General features: G+C 37.5%; 1 protein-coding gene and 1 long non-coding RNA gene across 5 annotated transcripts in view; both read right to left on the bottom strand.

Annotated features, from left to right (window-relative positions):
- The window catches only part of LOC143264651 (uncharacterized), a 139,703-nt gene extending 121,080 nt beyond the window's left edge, over positions 1-18,623 (bottom strand). The window contains exon 1 of the long non-coding RNA XR_013038505.1: positions 18,576-18,623. This is a non-coding gene — a long non-coding RNA (uncharacterized LOC143264651). The remainder of the gene's footprint in view (positions 1-18,575) is intronic.
- Positions 1-22,464, bottom strand: part of Fur2 (furin-like protease 2) — a 461,999-nt gene that overhangs the window by 314,509 nt on the left and 125,026 nt on the right. The gene's annotated exons all lie outside the window — the stretch shown is intronic.

The raw sequence follows: 22,464 nt of genomic DNA, 5'->3' as shown, positions 1-22,464 counted from the left end.
GGAATTTCAATTTGTACGTTTCCCGTGTGGAACATTTTTCATCGGTTCGTTGACCAAATGCTTTCGACAGCTTGTTTGCTATCTAATACTCTCGAAATCTGCGATTTAACCCAAGGATCACGTGTTCTGATCGAACTATCATTTTGTCCTGCACTCACGTGAAACGTATTCTTAGCTTATCGAGCGAAATTTTCCATTTTTTTATCGAGGTTTACTTTACGTCGGGATTAGGTCATACGGTTCTGGGACAACGTTGACCCGGTCGTTCGACGATTATGGCTATTAACCGTTGATGGAAACTATAACCGGACCGATAGGAGCCGAACGGGCAAACAATCGAAACAATACGTGTTGAGTTTACGAGGGCGGCAATTAACGTTATTTCTCGAGGGTGGAAATAAAATAATTGGCCGATAGTCAGTCACGGATGTCCAGACGTATTTTTACTTCGGTTTGTGACGGCTGGACGAGATTAATGGCCTCTGAAGTACAAAGTGCGGTCATTAATTTCCTCACGGGGTGGTAAAAAGACGGAACAAAAGTCAACGTCGTGCTGGGCAACTAAAAGAGATCACTGCTCGTTTTAACTCTTTCGTCCACGTAGGGCGTACACACGAGTGACGTACTTCAAATTAGAGACCCAAAATTGTTCTTAAAATTCCTCTGGAAATTATAAAAACGTTCCTACTTAAATGCAAGCCAATTATCATTAAATCCCAAACTTTTCAAAAGACATTAAAAAATATTAATTATTAATTTTTGTAATTATTAGTTATTTCGAATTATGAACTTTTCACAGGATTAAAGACAGCTATCGACGATAAAAAATAATATTTATTACAAATAATCGTAAATATTAATAAACAACACTACAAGTCCCGTTGGCTTCAGAGAGGAGTCAATCATTTTGTGTTAAAAATATCTAAGGGGCGCTTATGTGGTCAGTTTCCTTACAACATAAGCTTTAATTTGATATATTGTACTTGGAATTTGAAGAAACTTTTCTGTCATGAAACTCTAACAGAATATTCATATCTCTACGAAGTTCATTTCACTGATTGCAGTGAGTGCTCGCCTTGATGCCAATGGTTAACAATGGTCTGTTAAAAATATCGATAAAAACTTTATGTAATCATTTAGAGGGAACCTTTAGCAAAAAATTAGTGTACTATAAGTGGTATTTTCAAGTACTTTTATGTCATGAATCAAACGTCAAACAAAATAAAACACGTATCTCTGTAATAGGTGATTCGTTGCGTTGATGCCACTGACTAACCATTTTACTTTAAGAGTATTAATAAGACACCTATATAATGACCTTTCATAGACTCTAAGCTGTAAATTGATGTACTATAACTAACATTTCGAGATACTTTTATGTCATAAATTTGTAAACAAAAATCGTATGCTTTAATCGTATATTTTAATCGTGCATAATGTCCGTAACCAAAATCACTTCACTAAAGATTCTTACAACGGTTAAAAATTTTTTTACAACGATTTTAATGTCTGCCTTAAACACGTCTCATCCATTATTCATTTCTAATTTTAACATAAATTACTTCTTGTAATATTTTGAATGCACCTTTGCATTTTCTCCACTTTTTATTTCTGTAGCAGACGAATAAAGATAAAAAAGTTCTTTTAACGATTTAAAACCGATGTTGGTAAATATGCATGTGCTCCTAAAATTATTATAGAACTTTTATAGGAGAAACATTCCGATATATGTCACCGATAAATAACATTTTAATCAAGAAGTTGTTTACCTACAAAATTTATTTTTGACACATGCCTTATTTATATCCGCTCCTCAATTATAACCGGATTAACTCTTTATTGCTGCCAATGAAAAATTAGAGTTGCAGAAAGTAGTGATTACTGCTGTTCCATACAGGAACAATGATTACTAAAGGAATTGATAAATGGCACGATCCAAAGGATAACATTTTGAATAATCACTGCAATTATAACCGTAACTTTGTACGCCGTGCTTAACGTGTCTGTACAGCATTGTGTGTGCATCTCGAGGCAACATTTTTCCGCTTGATTGCGAAATTTGTACTCCGTATATGATCATTCGTACGATTTAGCTTCGCATTTTGAACAACAACCGACGTAACGTAAATCCATATATAATTAAAGGCCTTAACGCGACTCTGTGAACTAACAGACATCAGTTTTCCCCGATTGCTCGTGTATCATCCTCCACTTTCGAGAGTTTATTGTGCACACATAGAGAAAATAGATGGAACTGTCTCGGGAGAGACATTATGGTTATCATTTTACATTTCAAAATCCAGCGTATTGATTTTTATTTTCATTTAACTTTACTTTACCACATTTGATTTCACATATTTTACATTCATGATTTTTGCACTATTACATGTTTAAATTAAATATAAATTTAAGCGTTAAATGATAATAAGAAATAGTCGCACCCTGACTGATGAACACGCCTCTTAGTCCTGCCCTTTAACCACGCCTTTCGATCACATTCTTTAACCACGCCTATTGGCCACGCCTTGATGGCGTTAAGAAACGTAACTTTATGATAGTACATTCAATGCACATAAAATATTTCTTCAAACATATCCATGATTCCTAAGTTCGCAGCTAGACTGCATCTTTAGACCACGCCTCTTTACTCCTGTCTTTTGACTGCATCTCCATGCAATATTAGAGTCTACAAGTTTCTTGACAAGATGATCTTACCATTACACTTAAATAAAGTAGTTTAACTATGCATTTTTACAACGTTCAATTGGTCTTGGACCAGCCATGCCCTTGGACGCTTCACCCCTTTGTCACATCTTTGGAACACGCCCACACTCTCGACTACATCTTCACAACTGAATTAAGTCCCTATGTAGTATGTATATAACTAATATTTCGCCCAAAGTTGTCTCGAATAGTTCAACCGAAGCTTTGACCACGCCTCCTTCCTTGAACACGCCCCTATACCACGCCTCATTTCTTGAACACGCCTCTATACCACGCCTACATTTCTTGACCACGCCTCCACACACCACAAACACGCCCCCATGAACAAAGTTCTTCCCAAATGTTATTCTTAACATCTATTCCTACTATATTCCTAGCAAATCATCTCACAACTCATGTTTTATTCCTTCTAGTGGCTTTGAACATTGAAAGTCTGTCTATAAGTGTCGACTACCCTACTTTCTAAAAAATTTCATATCACACTATGAATTTAATGTAGTTATCATTGCAGAATTAATTTCTAATTGTTGTTCCTTTGATATTCTTGATCAATCGAAGAATTCCGAATGAATTTAGATGAACACTCAGTTACTGTACATCTGGTATTCCACTTTCTCTAACTACGCGTGGCCTCCATGCGTGCAAATGCCCATGAAGAAAGTGAAAACACGCACGCTGTTCGCCTACGAATTCATCCTACATTCCGCTCTTCTTGGAATCTACCGTTACCACGTTTCGACCTTCTGGTTAACGAAGGTAATTAATGATCCTTGAATAAGAGGAAGGAGACTAGATTCTGTCATCGAATAAGGGAAACCTGATCAACAGGAACCGTTCTGGTATCAACGTCTGACGATATCTCACGGGTACCATTTTTGTGTACAGGAAATTTATTCCGTTTATTTGAAAATTGAAAGCAGTCTGAAACATTCTACGCCATTACAGTATCAGAGTTTCACTTTTTATTTTGAAACGCCACAGAAATTTTTGATAATTCAAACACGGACCGAACTCTATTCCGTGAAATTGTCTGAAATCAATATTTATTTCCGAATGATCATGGTTTTAAATCTGAACGGCTTTCGGATATTTTACAACGGTAGAATTAATCGATTGGCCAGCCATCGTGTAACGAAGTTAACCGTTTATTTGGAAAGCGTTTAGTCGTAATTGTAACGTGTTGTACGTTTTGCATACCAGCGATTCGTATAAATCGTACGCAGTCGATTACGATTGCACTACCGTTGTTTGCAGTTACAGTGGGTCGCATTAATGATGCTCGAAGAATAAACGGCGACAAAGTCCCATTATCGCGCTGCTAAATAGCGGGTAGTGAGAAGATATCTGATTTTCATTAACGCGATATGACAAAAATAATTCGTCAGTCTGTCGTCGTTTGACGTCGATTGGTTCAATACAACCTTTTCCACTTCATTAAATATAAACGGATAATGACAGATGGATTTATTATCACTATTTTCGCTCCCAGAAAATGTACTACGAAATTAAAACGGTTATTTTTAAAATATGGAAATATTTCACGAGGAGCGATTTATTTACAATTCTGATTACACACTGAATTTTTTAAATAAAAAAACATAATTTGCATAAATGTCTTTATTAAAATAGAAAGACAAAAATTATTGCAATTGACTTACACCTTTCTGTAACTCTTAAAATATAATAGATATAAAAAAATGTGTTAAATGAAAGTTTAATGATGTAATAAACGCTACAAACCTGTAATAATAAAATTTTGAATAAATCATTTTTGTTAAAAAAAGTTATTTAAAAATATTATTGCAAAATTTTTGTTAATATAGGATAATAAAGTGCGAGATAATATTAAACTTTTATTAGAAACATTTCTTTATAAATCTTATAATTTCAAAGTTGTGCGCGAAAAGGTGAAAGACCTTACATTTCAAAGTGCGTGTACCGTGTGTCGCCGACTCTACGGAACGTCGATATCTCTAGAACAATCAACGTTATTTTTATCTGAAGTTATATATATACAAATTGTCTATGTTTACTAGAATTATAGAAGAATTTCTTCATGCAATCGGAATGAGGAGCATTCAAACGTCTCGAGGGATAAGGAAGTTCCAATTCTTCGACATTCGTTGCGGCAAGCGACGTTTTTCCTATTCTGACCCGCTTCCATCGAAGCTGTAACGATTACTCTATTGGGACAACGAACTTTACCTTCGAACGAGGATGATGGCAGATAAGACTGGCTTAGGTCGGCAGAAAAATGCCGCGAAAAATAACGCTCGCGTCGCGACACATAGCCAAGTGAGTCATCACATTTTTACGATTCGCTCGTCGCTCACTGACAATCGTATGTTTCTTGGCGTTCGTTGAACGGGATCGTTCGTTATTCCAAATTTCTTAAGACTTTCCGTTTCCCTGGCGACTCGTGAAAAGAACTGCTGCTTTTTGCACGGAATGGACGTTCGCTACACAGTTCGTGGATTTATTGAAATTCTAATCGTTTGAATTAACGATCCACTTACGATTGTTTATCTTCCAAAATAAGAAATGACTTTTTCTTAGGAAGGCAAAGTAAAAAATTACAGATTATTTGTGTTACTAGTTCTGATTCATAGATTTAACATACAATCCACCTAAATCGATAATTATGACTGTACTGTTTGTCAGGGTCAACTACGACCCCATTAAAAATGACTGTTTCGAAAAAGCAATTACATAGCTGCATATACCATAAAAAAATAAAACATTAGTTCCTTTGAACTTTTTTTATAGAACCAATAGTTTTCGAGATATGCCGGAAAGTATGGTTTTCGGCCTCACCGTGAGGGAGTGATTTCACCGCTTCCGGTTGTTCGATTGTCAAAATAAAAAAATACGTATAAAATATTTTTTCTAGATCTATACCATAGCAAAAGGGCAAATGGATCGGCAATCAAAATTTCATGGATTTTTTCAGCGCCCGCTAAGATCTGACATCCCTAGCGGTTTGAAAGTGGATACGGCACTAAAGTTTTAGTTTAAATATCCCGAAGAATTTATTGCTCGTTCACGCTGTATTTCGCGTGGAAGATGCAGTCGGATCACGCGAGGTTGCACGAAGCTCGAGTGCATGCTTTTTCTCGCGATTGATTGGTCGCGTGCTGCAGCGTCGGAATCGAAGTTATCAAATTATTCCGTGTATTACCAAACGAACACGATGGCGCTCAAAAGCTAACAAATCGAGCGGGAGGACAACGCTTGACGCCAACAATCACGACGATTATCCCCTCGCGGAATGAACGACATTGGCCCGTTGTTTCCCTCGCGCGCCCTACTGTCTCTCTTTGATCACGCAATTAAATTTCAACGAGATATTCAATTTTAATTAATCCTCGCATAACGCTCGTTTCCGTGACCGTAGAGTCCGCGCATAATTGAAGTCGAACGTGCTGCTGGCTCTCTGTCCACCTATTTCATTCCGTTCCTCCGATAGCAGTCAGGGATTTCTCCTCTTTTTGTCGTCCTATCCTTCTCTATCTATCTATCTCCCTTTTTCGCCTCCGCCTCGGCGCGGAACGTTTACATACACGTGTTCCTGGCCTTGTCACGAACGTGCTCTATACGGTCGCCGCTCTCTCGTCGGATATCGACTTTTCTTCCGTATTCCTCCGAGAGACGAACGACTACTCTCGTTCAGAAGGAACGTCGCGATTATATTTTCTCGCCTCGTATAACATCCACCCGCAAGGCTGTCTATCACAGTTTCCTATCCGTGTCCGCGGCCAATACCCGCATACAGAGTGTCTTGTGTCAGGATACGGTAACACACACTATCGCTACTCGTATTTCGTTTTGTAATAACAGAAAAGGAATTTCCATATAGATTTCTGGACGTTTGATATCGTGGGAATTTGTGAAAAATATCGGCCCGCTGATAGAATCCCAACTATGAGACTTCGCGTGATAATTTCATACCTTGTCCACTATGTCACTGTCGAGCCAGTAATATAATACCTCTAGGAACGTAGGCCGATAACGCTACAGCAAGTTTTTACGGTATACTTTTATTTTATAGTTTAACCACGCCTTTTATTGCACCTATCATTACGCCTCCGTGTTGAGCCACGCCTTTGACTATTAGCAACGCCTTCATTTTTTAGTGAAGCCTACTGTCATGTCCGAATCTGTTGACACTGCCTTCATCTATTAGTCATGCCTCTTAACATATGCCTCTTAACTCGTTCATTCTATTGTCACGCTAATTAACTGCTCTTTTACCCTTTGATCACGCCTTTTGACTACGCCGTCATATATTAGTTACGCCTATTCACCACCCTTTATTCCTTAGTTACGCCTTTGTAGGCGTTTGTAATCACCTCTGTTTATAAATTACGCCTACTGACCACTCCTTCATCCCGTGGCCACGCCTTTCGTCCACACCTTCTACGTCTTTAGTCACACCCCCACCTCTTGGACATATCTTTTAACAGTGCCTTTTGACACGTGTCTGCATAATATGCTTCTCTCTTATGAATATCTACTGACCACATCTCCGAATTTTAAGAACGCCTACTGACCACGCCTCCGTTTCTTAAGAACACCCACTGACAAATACCCGTAGCAACATTTATTTTGAACGATTATTTACATCACGATTTCAGTCTCTATCCATACTTCCTGATGCTATTACCCGGTTGTTTAAAAGTCACCAGTGCACGCTATGATTATAGAACCATTTACAGTAAAAGACAGCTGCATAACTCAATAGAGAATGTCTTTATCGTTAAAGATGCGGTGTTCGCTACATCTTTCGTTCTTCCATTTCGCTTAAAGGAACGATGGACGTGACGCGGATGTCGATAATAAATATAAGGAAAAACGCTTCGGGTACCGAGCGTTAATTTACGACGCCTGCAGGCGATCTCCTCGAGATTACCTGTCACACGTGCGATTCTATCGGAGATCCAACCTTCCCTCTGGCATTTGGACTCGATTAAAATGTACGAGAAAACGATGTCGCCTTCAACGCGTCGCGATGGACAAAATAATAGGTGTTTGACACTTGGAATGATCGACGTTCGCATGATTTACCTGCAATGAACATAGTCGCTGCCTATCATTCTGTAGACATACAGGCTTCGCACTTTGAATACCTAACAATGGTTTAGATAATTGGTGTTTGGAGTCCCTAGAGTGATGGACATCGACTTCTTTAGAATGAGAACAATCTAGTTCTCGATATGTCAGGTCCATTCTTTTTGAACATCCTTGTATACTGAATATTGGTAATATCTCAGTGCAATTACAGAAATGACACGTCAATTTAATTGTAACGACTTAAGCTGTGTTTATAAACGAAATAATATAAATCCCTTTGGTAATTCTTTGAGCAGAAACAGTTTTTACAACAAAAATGATCCAACAGATATGTTAACCCTGTCGACCTCGGTCCCTCTTTCGCGCGAAATGAAATTTTTCCTGTACCAGGACAAAGTAGCGACCATTCGACCGAAAAGTCAAATACTCGCTGCTGTGTGGAGATTTCTTTATCAGTGCCTTTGTAGCCGTCGCGGAGGCGAGGAGAAAAAAAGCGCGAAGGGAACGTATGTTGCGCTTACGTGCGATCGAACGGTCGCAATTTATTTCACAGTGCTATCTATTCGAGCGAACGCATAGAAGTCTCCCATACAGTCCGGGAAATATCAGGTGGCCCAGAAACTGCGTTACGTGACGCAAGCTTGTGAGTTTCATTTTTAAATCCGTGTCGTCTGAAATGAAAAACCACGTTACGCTCGTTATTCCATTAATTATGATTAATCATCGGAAATCTTTGCCATTTTTACATATTCGTTTTAAAAATGCTGAAGCTTCAATGAGTAGTAGGCTACAGGATGATTCACAGGAAGATCGCCTTTGAAATAGCTGGAGTTATGAAAAATCCTATGAGAATAAAATGATAGATGGCACTAAGTACTTCAGTGATTACTAATTACATTAAGCCCTATAACTCAATGTCAATGTAGTTTAACGAGAATACTTCTGTCAGAATTTGTGAGGAAAAGGTTCCACAATAGTTCACCAAAAAGTTTTGTGACGTAAGTCCATTTTGGACGAAGATAGAACTACTAACCCGAGGTGGTAATATTACCCTATATGAAGATTATAAATAACGACCAATGATGGCCCCATTTTATTTGCATTGGAGGTATATTTGTTTGTTCAAAATCGATAAATGAAGAATGTGAACTATTTTAAAGCCAGAAATACAATTTCTGATGGTCATTTTCACGCTTCTCATGATTTATTTTCGATAACCTCATTGCTAACTTGAAGTTCTCCAAACCACTTTTGCGCCACTCGCTTGTAGCGTCACATTCGAAAGCTCTGCAAATTTTTCTGACACCATCTGAAGCTTTAACATCAAATTTAAACTGGTACAACGAACGTGAATTTCTGGTGACATTTTCAACTGCCTTAAGATATCAAAACTGAAATATCGATACAATCTTGTCACGCAACTTGTATCTTAAAATTATAAAGTGACTTGCATAAAGTGCTTACAACATGAAAATTTGGTCAAATGCTTCTACAAGGTGTTTAATTTTATTTTAACAGATGTACAGGGTGATTCAAAATTGCAAAAGGATTCAATGTCGTCACATTTCTTTCAGATCTCAATTTTTCTTTGTATGTAAATTGATAAAATATCTAAGGGGGTTTAAATTAACTCCCATACAGGGTGATTCAAAAGTCACGAAAGTATTTGAAATAACAGAACTTCCACACTTCTCGAAGTTCGAAAGTTCTCTATTCAAGCAAATAAAATGTGATTTATGAAGAGTTCTTTTAAGGCCATGTACCACCATGGCAGCGCTTTTTAGCTTCTCAGGCTCCTGAAATCGTGCCAATCCCAATGAACGACCGAATACCACGTCAGGCGAAATTTCTTGTCTTGAAATTTAAGATTTCTTAACAAGTAACGATCTACTCACGATGTAAAAATTCTCCACCGAACAGAACGTATAAACCCGGCATCAAAAACAGGTGAAACAATAAAAACGTTTACAGAGCAAGAGGTAAAATAACCATGCAAGAAAAATCGAACGAAGTTTTCCGTGGATGGCTAATAAAAGAGGAACGAAAACCACGATAAACTCTGGCGACGCCAAGAGCGATGCAAGATCCGCGTTGCTACGACGGTATCGTTCTTTTCTTGTTCCTCTCTGTTCTTTTTTTTTCTTATTCCTACTTTGCACCGTCGAAGGGAAAAGCAACAAGAATTTACGGTTTCCCGGGAACTTTGTTATTGCTGAAAAAAAATTATACGGTCGCTGGAAAAGCGGAAGAATAGGAGCTTCCTCGCAGGAACACTTATTCTTACTTTTCTCCTGTTCTATGTCTGGCGGTTCATCGAAAACTTGCGTTTCTAGCAACAGTTTCTTACACTAAACGTCTCTGTACGATTAACAGACTTTGTTAAATTGGAAACCAGGATTTAAGAAGCTCGGTTATGAGAGCGATTTTTACTTTTGAAACAGCCTGTAGGCCTCATTTATAGAATATCGTGTCTTCAAAGGGTACTTGTGGTACAGTATTGTTCACGATTTTAAAAATAAGTTATGTGTCATTTAGGAAGGTTTCCAATGATGAATATACAGGGTGATTCAAAAGATGTCTTCCTGTATAAGTAGCACTTCAGCAAACCTTTTTCGTTATTTTTGTTTTTTTAAACTAATTGTTCGAACTTGCAATACGCTACAATAAAAGTAGGAGTGTTTTATGTTATTGAAACAACCTGTAGACATATGTGACAACTGTATCTAAACAAATTGTACGAAATTTTAAATTCTATATATTAAGATTTCTATCATGTAAATTAATGTAAATATATACATGAACGTATTATTCATAAGTGATTAATTTTCAAAGATGAATGTACCGGATGATTCAAAAAAATATTCCATACTACTCCTGCTTAAATATATATTACACAAAAAAATTGTACACATTGTTTATTTGTAAACTATTAAAAAATATATATACAGGTCGATTCAAAAAGATATACTAATTCAAAGCAACGAATACGTAATACAACTTTTATTTTGTAAAACCTGTTTTATCGTTGAGTAAACTACGGTTCTTGTAAATCGAATACTGGTTTGTCGGACTCATGATTTAAGAAAGATATGATAGACCGTATGAAGGTATAAAGAAGAACATAACGGTGTTTATGAAGCAAAACATCGGTACTTCGTGGACGCAGCGTATCGGGAGTTGAGGGACTTTTTATCATCGCGTTATTCGTCGTTAACAAACACGTCATCCACCGGTCTGTTGGAACAAAACTCGTTTCCCCTCTGATTTATACATTACGTTTGGAAAAAAATTCTCACCGGTGCTCGCTGTCGCGTGCGTGCCAACGATTTTTCTGTGGCTTTCACGAACCAATTTTTTGCGGCTATAAACCAACGTTGTTTCAGGGGCTGCCATCTTATTCAATCTCTTCGTTAATCGGATATATTCCCCTTCATTGAACAGGAAACTTTGCAATTTTTTAATTTGCAATGAAAGCCAAAAGTACTCTAAAATATAGAATGTTCAGTGAGTCATGAATGAGACCATGTACAGGGCGTATCAAAAAGTAATTGACTGTGAACGAAATAAATCTACAAGTATTTTAACTGCAAAATTTTTCATAATATCATAGCAAAGTATGAAATAATTAATAATAAATACATGACTGATTTCGACAACAATTTATACAGTAATTTCACAACAGCCTTTACTGAGGAAATTAAAATAGACGACAAAGATGAAATGAACACCGAACACAACAATAAAATGAAGATTTTTTCTCGTACTTTAATTTATTCTTAAACGAGACCATTGCAGCCGTTAAGTGCAGCGACCAGGTTTATGACACGAACGTGATTTCTTCGTTATCTTTGAGATGAACAATTTCCATGTTCTTTCACGGCAGTATTCAGTTTGCCCTTTCATCGCCAGAATAATTACAAATTCAAATTAAACTGTAAAGACTTTGAATTTCTTTCTATGACCACATTAAAAAATATAGTTTGGTAGTTCAAATATTATGAACATAACATCACTTTCTAATAGGTTTAATACAAAATGATACTAAATAAAATTAATGTTATTTTAATGTCTATTTTGCTTAGCAGATCGCTTTATTTATAATTGTTAAGTAAATAAAATACACAATTAATGGTTAATAACATTTACAATAATATATATTGTGTAGATACGGAGTATTTCGTAAAGTCATTTAAAACCGTTTGAATTTCCCGCCAATTCCAAACAACATGGCGTAGGGTCTCATGAACTTAACTTTACATCTTAAATTACTAGTGAACCGTTTGTTTTATAAAAAAATCTTTGAAACAAAAGTTGTAGAGCATCAAAAGAAGTATAAAATGCAGTAAGTGGATATTTGATAATTTCTTTAATTACCGAGTTATGATATAAATAATGTAACTTTGCGATTAAAGAAATTGTTAGACATTAACTAAAAAAATATTAGCACAGATCCAACATAGTCTAAAAATCAAACTCGTACACATTTAACTTGTGCCCATAAAAAAAATATAAGAGGACCAAAATTCGGTTAAACTTGAATAAACTGAAACCTGCTGTATCTCTCACCACACGGACTATCAGTGAGTAAAATCGCAAGAACAGTAAGATGGATGCATTTTATTATCGCCGTGAAGGATACTGCAAGAAATTCGAAAACTTTTCGACATATCCGCACGACGGTAACCATTATTCGGGACAGTGAAACAGTTATTAAAAGTACAAAACAACTTCGTCTTTGTCTATGGCCGTTTTCTTGCCGCGTTGGCCGGGAAAAATGACGGGTCCGAGTCGAGCGACGGTGCAAAACACACGGACGCACACACCGCCGGCAAGAACAATATCCGCGTCGCGACGCCTTCGCCGTGTCGACGAATAGAAGGCGATTCGACGTGTCGAAAAGTTTGTTCGCCGCTTTGCCGGCGCCATCGAGACCGGTGGCGCCCTCTCGACTGCCGAAATTAAGATGGAGGACCGAGGCTAACGTTCTATTCCATTTCCCGAGCCCGGACGTCAACAACGCTCCCGTAATCGAGTTAATCTTGATGTAATTACACCGGAAACGAAAAGAACGCTCGGATTCGACACCTGTCTCAACTTCCTTCAGACGATATCCTGTGAAACATCGTCGGAACTTTCTTGTCCCTGCAAACTTTCCTTCCCTTTGAAGACTCGTTCGCCAGGAAAAATGGGTAAACAACGTGAACCATGGAAGCAACCTAAAGAAGATTGGACGGACATGTCCAACTAACTTTAACTATGTTGTTCCAGGTTAGGGTAAACAATTTCTATAACGATCGTCTAATGTGATTTCGTATGTCAAAGAGCCGGGTCACACGAAATTTTGATGGAGTGTAAATTTACATTTTGCAATTTTTTTAATTAATATGAAGTAGGTGGTGCATTGGGGGATAATAAAATAGTTGTACGGTTGTATAGTAGTTTGCTTGGGTATTTGTGGATTGGGATTTATGAGACAGTAGGATGTGGCGGTACAAAGTTGCAGGGGATGATAAAGTGTAATGGTGAAATAATAGAATTATAGTTTAATGGAATAGAGAAACAATGCACTCGTGATATAATGAAATAAACAAATAGTAAAATAGTAAAATAGTAACATAGTAAAATAGTAAAATAGTAAAATAGTAAAATAGTAAAATAGTAAAATAGTAAAATAGTAAAATAGTAAAATAGTAAAATAGTAAAGTAGTAAAGTAGCAAATGAGTAAAACAATAAATGAGTGAAACAGTAAATAAGTAAAATAGTAAATGAGTAAAATAGTAAATGAGTAGAATAGTAAATGAGTAGAATAGTAAATGAGCAAATGAGTAAAACAGTAAATAAGTAAAATAGTAAACGAGTAGAATATTAAATGAGTAAAATAATAAATGAGTAGAATAGTAAATGAGTAGAATAGTAAATGAGTAGAATAATAAGTGAGTAGAATAGTAAATGAGTAGAATACTAAATAAGTAAAGCAGCAAATGAGTAAAATAGTAAATTAGTAAAATAGTAAATGTGTGAAATAATAAAATAGTAAAATAGTAAAATAAAAACCTAGTAGAACAGTAAAATAATAAAATAAAAAAATAGGAAAATAACAGAAACATTTGTCATCAAAGTAACGTTAACGTAAAACAATTTAATGGAAGAGTGGTATCGTATATCAGTATAACAGTTTGAAGTCCCTAAGTGAAATTACACAAAATGGCAGCCGGAACACTCGTAACGGTTGCCCGGTGCTCTGATGATATGCAAATATTTTTTTGCAAACATGCAACGTGGGAGCTGCAGGTTCGTTGGCGTTCCTTGTAATCAAGACGCCGTGGCATCGGTGGTATTTTTAATCTATTCATTTAGGAGCAGGGAAACTTTAAATTCTAATTAAGATTTGAAGAACATTGGTTGACTCGCGTTGCCGCGCCACGGAATCGCAAATGACCGTAGCGGAATTGGAATTCTTTCGGACTTTGGTAATTTTGCACGTGGCGTGCCGACTAATTCTCGGATGCTTCTCTTTCCCCCGCGGAAATAAGTAACAGCTTGTAGTTAAAGTTCCATTAAAAGTGCAACTCCAACGGTCGCTGCGCGAGTAAACGTTTCAGCAGAATCTTGCTACCGTTTAATGATTAATTAGTACTGCCTTAATAGACATTTTGATCATGCTAATTAGTAATGATATACATCACGTTATTAATCAATCATTTGTTATTCATTTGTAGCTACGTTGATTTAAACATCAAAAACGTTATTAACATTTCATTCAAATTTAAACTAAAAAACAAGAGTACGTATTCTGCTTCTAGTTTTACACGTTGCTTCTTACGTCATATTCTTCTAAATATTTTTCATTCAACAGCAATTGTTATACTATATTAACTGCGAAGGATATCATATAATCACTATTTTTTCATTGGAACACTCCCGTATCGCGTGGAGGCGGGTCGAGGGCGTGACTTAACTGTTCGAGGGGAGTGGCACAACTGTCGATTTAGCCTGTTGTAGTTACTCAAGAAACTTGAAGGATTGACGGAATTTAATTATTCCAAAAACATAACTGAAATGTCCAAAGAACATGATTCAGTTGTTTAGGGGCGGATTTATAAATTCAGTAGGCGTGGCTTAACTTATAATGGCATTAATACACTATCAATTAATCTGCCACAATGATATACTTGCTTGAAGAACAAGTTTCAATATTCAAGAAACATGATTTAAACGTTGAAAGAGTTATCTAGTGATTTAGGATGGATTTAACTATTTAGTAGGCGTGGCTTAACTTTATGAGAGCTGCAGACAATACTACTCATATTATAAATTGATGTGCCACAACGGTTGGGTGTGGTTAAGGAACAAGTTTGACTATTCAACGGGCATGATTCAAATGTTCAAAGGAGATAACTTAGTTATTCGGAGGCGGGTTTAACTATTCAATAAGCGCCGCCTAATTGTCCGACAAGTGTGGTATTGGTATTCCTAGAGCAAGTTTACCTGCCAACTCTGCATAGTATAATTGCTCGAAGAGTATCTTAAATTGCTCAAGAGCAGTACAGTTAATGAAAGATGAATTCAATCATTCAATGGGCGTTGATAAACAATCTGATAGGCGTGGTTTATCCACCTGAACATAGCCTAGAAACTACTTAAACAAGTTTATTTTCCAAGGGGAAGCGGCTGGTTAAAAGGGAATGAACTATGTGAACTCTTGGTCGGTTGTTTGAAACAGAATTTAACTATTCAAGGGGAGTGACTAAACTGTCCAATGGGCGTGGCTAACGTCTCCGAAAGGGTCTTGGTCTAGCTACTATAAGAACAAGATTATTTTTCAAAAGTACATGATGTATTTATCTAAAGAACAAGTTCAGCTGTCCACGGGGCGTGGACTTGGAGGCGTGTTTAATCATTCACGGGACACGGCTTAACTGTCACATTGAGTTCGTTCCAAGTTTTACCAAACAGCAATCTCATTTCCTGCGCATCTAATCCATCAATGTGATGATATTTGATACCAAATACTCGGTAATATTTCCTTCACCTCGAAATAACCATTTGCACATAACATCGATGACGTATTGATGCGTCATCCAAATATGGATTAAATGGCAATATGCCACATGTCACTCAGCAAAAAATTTTGAATATTTACTTTAAATAAAATATATGCTGGCTTAAAAGTTGGCTCATACGTTACATCCTCATCTGGAACGATACCAATATAGTCAAACAAATATGATATGGTCTGGTTCATCAGCGAAGCCAAACCCGCGAGCTCACCTACGCGATGCTCCCGCCAAATAACTCTGAATTGACGATAGACTAACTCGCGAGCGTGATAGATCAAAGAGCAACGCGACACATTCGATCCATCTCGCGTTTGGCCGCGTTTGCATGTTCGGTAGCATAATGCGCGCACCGCCTATACACAGAATACATAGACAGCCTGTGGCAGGGATGAGGACGCGGGGAGAGGGGGCCGCGTTCCGTTTAGCCGCGTCTAAACAACGAACAACCGTTGTAAGCTACGTTTGCGCACGTTCGCATTTGCCTTCCAGTTTACACAGAGATACTCGTACACGCGCAAATTATGTCATTTTCGTTAGGTACACTGCAACCATCCCGATCCTAACGTTCTATCGCTTCTTCCAATCAACGCCGTTTCCTGCTCCCTATTATCATCCGCGGTCAATTAGAACGCACGAACTTGATCGCCGTTGGCACTGTTTACCTTCCGGTTGTCGTATCACTGATTGTGATTTGGATTTTCAGGAAATCTTGTTTATTGTTTTGATTTCATGACCACGTTAATGTATGAGTATGATCGTACAGATACATTTTCTAGAGATCACACACTTTTCTTTTGAATACTTTTTATTTCGGGGCGTGTAGGCAGGGCGAGGAGGCGGAGCTAGAGGCGTGGCCTGAAGGAGGGGCCTAATGATGAGGCGGAACTTAGGGCGGGACTTGGAGGTGGAGCTTGGAAGTGGGACTTAGAGGCGTGAGTACAACATAAAGGCGGGACCTACAGGCGTGGCTTAGAAGTATAGCTTCATGATGTGACATTTACAATGTTTAAAAACTTAAAATTTAGAAATTCTAGAATTGTAAAACATGAGAACTTAAAAATTATGAACCTTAATTATACTGGAAATGTGGAATATGAAAATTCTTTGATGTCAAAGTTTAAAGGCCTTGAAAATACGAAATATAAAAACTTGAAAGATCAAACAGTTATGAAACCTTATAATTTGAAAATGTGAAAAAATGTAAAGTTGTAAATATCGAAACCTAAAATCCTGAAAAGTTACGAAACAAAATCTCGAATGTTGAAGATGTGAAAATTTAAAAAAGCTTGTGATCTGAATATTTTAGTAAAGGTCCACGGTTTTTGAGCAAAGGTATAAATGTACCAGTATGTGCACACAATTACTATGCCGATTGACTAAACCTGTTAATAGTTGCGGATCTGGCCAGGCGTATCGCCGCAAGTTTCCACGTGGAAACGTGACCGTCGACAAATGTTAAACGAGCCTCACTGCCTTTGACGAGACATCCATGACTAAACTGGTCGAGGATCGTCGAATACGCTAATTAAATACGAATTTCAAGTACCTCTCGAAATTCCGAAACCACTAATTTGTACTTCATTTTGTTTTCCCGTCCTACTTTTTACTCTCCCAAAACGAATGTTTATTTAAAACCCAATTAAATTATTCGTACTCCGTATCAACAATACATATGAAATTATTAATTAAACGTAAATATGTTTATGAATAAATTAAAAAATTTTTGTTTTTAAAATTTAACTTTTTCGAGTTTTCAAAATATATGATCATGTTTAATATAAATTGAAAAAGGGATAAAAAATAAATTCAGACAAATTCCAGTCAAAAATTAAAATTATTATTAAAATATATCGGAAATTGGTATAATTAAAATTTCACAATTTTAAAATTTGAAAACTGGGAAATTAAAAAATTTCAGACGCTGGAAATACGAGGATATCACAAACTCGCAATATTTTAAATTTAAGTCCTGGAATTTAGGTATTTGATAAAGTGAAGAGCTAGGAATATAAAAATATAATAATTTAATTCCGAAATCTTGAAACTTGAGAGCATGAAAATTTTAAAATCTCAGAATTTAAAAGTATGCAGTATTTTAAATTTGATACACTAAATAGATTAAGTTAAATATTAAACAACAGATGCAAAAAAGCAGAGTCGAAATTAATTTGAGTATTGATGCAGTACATTTTTGAACATTTCAAACTGTTATAAAAATATCACATCTTTTATTAAATATTATCAGATTAATAGGTCAATTTTAAATTATTACTTAATTTCTGTTTAAAGTAAAACAAACTTTGGCCTCTAATTAGTTCGTCAAACCTTTTAGTCTCGCATTTTAAAATAAGAAACATTTCTGACGGGTATTGGATTCTATTTTCTCATACAATCTTAATTGAATTATTTACGAGAAACGATATCGTGAGCTTTTATTACATCGCCCTATCAATCAATGCGGATGAAAATGAATCTCTCGACAAATCATTTAATTAATTCCTTACAAATTACGTTGCAATTTGAACCATTATGGTATATTAAAAATGGAACGATGAAATAAATGTCAAAATTATACCATTTTTGTTACTTATTATTTATATTATAATTGTAACAATTTAAATATTTTTTAATTTTCAATCAAAGTGCTTTTATTAACAAATGTGCCTTTGAAATTTATTTATTGTATTAATATGTAATAAAATGTTTAAACTTTTACTTACTGAAAATTATTTCACACTGACAGTCATTGGACAAGCTGATATACATACCTGAAAAAAAGAAAGAAAAATTAAGTAATTAAAAATACTGAAGCTTTAAATATAATAATATAATGCTTTAAAATTGACATGAAACAGTATATGATCTTACAATATCTAAATTTCCAATTTAGTATACTCGACACGAATAACCAAAAAAAAAAAAGAAAAAATAATATAAAATTGTAGAAGTTCAAAATATTGTTGGAAACTGTTGAGAAGCTTAATTTGCAAGGTACGAGCAATCACAGCGGTGTAGAGAGAAATTTCCCTGATAACAAGGTTCCAGAACACAATATCCGCCCGAACGCATAGAAACATATGTATTCACTCGATCGCACTCGAGATGTACAGAACTTTGAGTTGGAAACGTAGGAACCCCGCGATTACACGCGTGCAACACAAGGACCGAGACATGTCCCTAATCACGGCCATCACTGTCGGTTAACAATGACCGAGTCTTTGCTGGTGTGCAGCCATCGGAACGCTTAGAACAATGGCGCGATTGGAGCTTAAACGCATTCTAGTTGGTCCCTGTTAATAAAGCACGTCGGGCTTCCTACCATGTATTTACAATTACCTTCGTGAAAATTGAACACGAAACAACCGATCCAAACTAGTAAAATCCAGCCAGAATTTCTATATTTTGATGCTCGTTGAAAATGTCCTCGGTACAAATGCGAGAAACAAATTTCCCAGCTGCGTATTTCGCTGCGTTAAACTTTCAACGGTGAATTATGAGGTTTCGTAAACCCACGAAATTTGCGAAGATCCACCTTCCAGATTAAGCGGGAGCAACTTGTACTCGCAGACAAAGCGATGGGCGGTGCTTTGGAACAGGGACGTAGCAAACGATACAAGTTGGGAGACTTTCCTTATTTCGTTTCCCACTATTTTACTTTCGCACGTTAGAATATAGTGATTTATTTGTATGGTGGCGTGGCAGAAAGGTGTGGTCTCAGGGTGTGGTTTAGAGGCGTGACTCCAGGGCGTGATCCAATGGAGTGATATAGAGGCGTGAATTAAGGGCGAGTATTAAGGGAGTGGTCTAAGGGAGTGGTTTAGAGGCGTGACCCAAGGGCGTGATCCAATGGAGTGATCTAGAGGCGTGGACTAAGGACGTGTATTAAGGGAGTGGTCTAAGGGCGTGGTCTAAAGGAGTGGTTTAGAGGCGTGACCCAAGGGCGTGATCCAATGGAGTGATCTAGAGGCGTGGACTAAGGGCGTGTATTAGGGGAGTGATCTAAAGGCGTGGACTAAGGGAGAAGAGGTGGAGCTTACAACCTTTAAGGATACTGTGACTCTTTTGAAGTACGATCTTTGATACGTTACTCTTTCTGTTGGTAAGGAGCTGAAAGCAGGATACTAGTCAATAATGGAGTTATGATCTTTACAAGCCACCTGCGAGGCATTCGCTTTTCCACGTGGGACTAAATAAATGGATATAGAGACGGAACAGAAATGTAGTAAGGTTACTGTAACTCTTTATAAACTCCATCTTGAGGGTACTGTGATTCTCTGAGATATTCCCCGCCCTATGGAAGCGAAACCAAGAAGCTGGGCCCAAATGTGAAACGTAATACCATGAGAAAGTTATAACTCTCCCTAAACCCCACCTACAGGGCGTGTCCATCCCTAAACCACGCCTTCAGCGCGTATCCCATTACATACAGGCGGGGTCTAAAGACGGTAGGAGTACTATGACCCACAGAAATATTAAATTTTTCAAATCGATTTCAATTAACGATTATTTGATAATGTACATCGAAGCTTCACAATAATATCCTGAATCTTAAAGTGCAATTAAGAAATGAAATTACAGCAGAAATGTTCATAACAGAAAATTAATTTATTCGGATGAATTTGAAATGCAGTCGCAACTGCTTATTTACAAAATTTTCTCGACGTCTTATAAAATTGACCTAGCCGACAGGGAGTGAAACGTTCAAAGGAGGGTATAAAATCTTTTGATGTCGTTTGAATGGAAATATGGAAAGTAGTATTTAAACGACCGGCAAATATATTCCTATATTGAATCGTAGGTGGCAAATGAACGTAGGTTTATGTAGGTTAGCTCGCGACGCGACTGCTTTCTATTTCGCCAGTTAGTTCGACGGAAATTTCAGTGGACTTTTCTAATATATTGGCAGCGGGAAATCGATACTCTGTCCTTTAAGCAAACACCACGAGAAATTAACTTTAACGAACTGCAAGTATGACCTCGCGAAATGTGTAATTTTAACGATAACTGGAAAATCGAGGGAAATGCTTACCGAAGACATTTTCGTACTTTGTTTATCGTGTGCAGTCAGCGAAGTTATAATCCCGCAGCGGGAAGCTTATACCGATAAAAATCACACGAACTTTTAATTAACCGCCATAATGAGATACGATCATTTTTCTTCGATTTATCGATCGACATTTTGGGCGAACCGATGACCCCGCATTAACATCGAACCTGTCTCGTCGGATGGTATCGCGAAAATTGCTTCATCCGTTCTTTATCCCCGTTCGTAATATTCCGCAAGCCAAACATCGAAGATCACGTCAACTCATCGTAGCCGAAGAAATTACCCGTGGGATCTGTAATCCTGTTCCGCGGGCAAAAAGGACGCGGTACGCGAAGAACACATTCCGTGTCGTTGTTGGATAAAAGTCGTGAAGACCCGGTAGGGCCCGGGTGGACGCAAAAAAATACCAAGCTAGTGCGGGGAAAAAACACAGAAGATGAAGAGGTAGCAGGAGGAGAGAAGAAAAATCCCAGAAAAATCAAGAATAGAGAGGAAAGTATGGCTGAGGCGAGTTAGAAGAACAGCCCCGAGGGTCGGGGGTCTACGTCGTCCGTTGGTCGTTGGCGATATGCATCGCACGGTGCTGATGTCCTCTCCTCTTTTTCCCTCAGGTAGCGCCCGCAGGTAACCGTTATCGATCTCGCAAATAATAGCGGACATGTACGAAGCGACGTACCCATCCGCGTAACGAGGCTGGATGTGCGCGCGACCACCTATCTCCCCTGCGGCACACCACTCGGAGATGCCCTCTTGTTTCTAGCCCCCCACACACCTCTCCCTTTATAGAACGTAAACCGTTTCCACGTATGTACGTGACCTGGATGTCGGCGAACTTAAGGAGGAAGTCGAATGTCCATGGTGTCACCGCGATTGCACCCGCAACCTGACCTGTCGATCTACACCCTTCATCTTGGACCTAACTCCTGATATGCCGATGACGTTGTGGATGGAGATGACATTGGGAAATGTTTGCGAGCCCCTATTTCAAGGGTTAGCGATTGGGAGTGTTAGGTCTCAGATTCGAAGATCTAACACCCGTAGGGCGGATGTGAAACGAACATGTGAGCAGGTGAATCAGGAAAGTTTCTGAGTCCTCACTGATGGAATAGAAAATCTGAAGAATAATAGAATCGCTTGCGAGTTGGAAGTCAAGTTTGATTTCGCTTTACTGAAAACACTTTTTATATACACCGAGATAATCTACTTTGATCGGTTAATCAACTATGTTGCTAGAATAGGATTTAGTCTGCGTTACATCATGTTGTGTCTGCGTTAAGTACCTGTTAGGACTGAATTCAGGTCTGAAATCTATATTTGGAAGGTCTTGTCCTGAATTAGTTCTGGTTCGATTATATTTGGATGAGACTACGATTAAATCTCGGTTAAGTTTGTATTAAGTTAGGTTAGGTTTGTGTTAGATACAAGTCAAATCTAAGTTCCGATAACTCCGGACCAGTTTTACGTTAGATATGGGTTAAATTAATGTTAGATTCAATACAAATCTAAGTTAGATATTGGTTAGACATGCGATACCTCCGTGGTATGTTCAGATGTAAATTGGG

This window comes from Megachile rotundata, chromosome 6 (assembly GCF_050947335.1).
Source record: "Megachile rotundata isolate GNS110a chromosome 6, iyMegRotu1, whole genome shotgun sequence".
NCBI classification, from domain to species: Eukaryota; Metazoa; Arthropoda; class Insecta; order Hymenoptera; family Megachilidae; genus Megachile; species Megachile rotundata.
The sequence above is the reverse complement of the archived record's forward strand: the minus strand, read 5'-3'. Positions and strand labels throughout refer to the sequence as shown.